The following is a 1,392-nucleotide window of genomic DNA, read 5'->3' on the forward strand; positions in this document are numbered from 1 at the left end:
CAGAAATTGTCGTGTTGACGGCACCAGGAATCCTTCAGCTGCGGCTACTCCTTAAGGGACTTCCTAGGCAAGTATGCAAAGGATTTCCCCCGTGGCCTTGGAGCCTTGCGTTGGTGTTCCCTCGAAGCGGAAAGGGTGATGTAGCACAATGGTGGTAAGTATTCCCTCAGTTTGATAACCAAGGTATCAATCGAGTGGAGGAGTATCACAAGATCCTGCAGAAACACAAAAGCTTGCTCCCAACGCTATAAAGGGGTTGTCAATCCCTTATAGATTGTTTGACAAGTGAGAACTGAAAGCAACAAAGTAACAAAGCAAAGTAAAAGCGGAGATGTGAACGATGGATGTGAATAGACCCGGGGGCCGTAGTATTTACTAGTGGCTTCTCTCATGAAAGCAAGTAGACGGTGGGTGAACAAATTACTGTCGAGCAATTGATAGAACTGAAAGTCGTGACGATATCTATGCAATGATTATTTCTATAGGCATCACGTCGAAAACAAGTAGACCGATACTGTCTGCATCTACTACTATTACTCCACATGTCGACCGCTATCGAGCATGCATCTAGTGTATTAAGTCCATAAGAACAGACTAACGCCTTAAGCAAGATGACATGCTGTAGAGGGATAATCTCAAACCAATGATAAAAACCCCATCTTTTTACCCTTGATGGCAACTACTTGATGTGTGCCTTGCTGCCCCTACTGTCACTGGGAAAGGTCACCACATGGCAGAACCCAAAACCAAGCACTTCTCCCATTGCAAGAATCATAGATCTAGTTGGCCAAACAAAACCCAAGACTCGGAGAGACTTACAAGGATATCAAATCATGCATATAAGAAATCAGCAAAGACTCAAATATATATCATAGATAATCTGATCACAAATCCACAATTCATCGGATCTCGACAAACACACCGCCAAAGAAGATTACATCGGATAGATCTCCATGAAGATCATGGAGAACTTTGTATTGAAGATCCAAGAGAGAGAAGAAGCCATCTAGCTACTAACTACGGACCCATAGGTCTGAAGTGAACTACTCACGAGTCATTGGAGGGGCGATGATGATGATGAAGAAGCCCTCCAACTCCCAAGTCCCCTCCGGCAGGGTGCCGGGAAGGGTCTCCAGATGAGATCTCACGGAAACGGAAGCTTGCGACGGCAGAAAAGTATTTTGGAGGCTCCCCTGATTTTTTGCGGAATATTTGGGAATTTATAGGCCAAAGACCTAGGTCAGGGGGCGGCCAGGGAGGCGACAATCCTGCCCACCGCCGCCTCCCCCTGGTGGCGGAGTGGGGGCTTGTGGGCTCCCTGGAGCCCACCTGGCTTGGCCCAAAGGCCCCCTGATCTTCTTCCGTTCGGGAAAAAATCATTTCGGGGTTTTT

The sequence above is a fragment of the Hordeum vulgare genome, chromosome 3H, assembly GCF_904849725.1.
Source record: "Hordeum vulgare subsp. vulgare chromosome 3H, MorexV3_pseudomolecules_assembly, whole genome shotgun sequence".
Taxonomy (NCBI): domain Eukaryota; kingdom Viridiplantae; phylum Streptophyta; class Magnoliopsida; order Poales; family Poaceae; genus Hordeum; species Hordeum vulgare.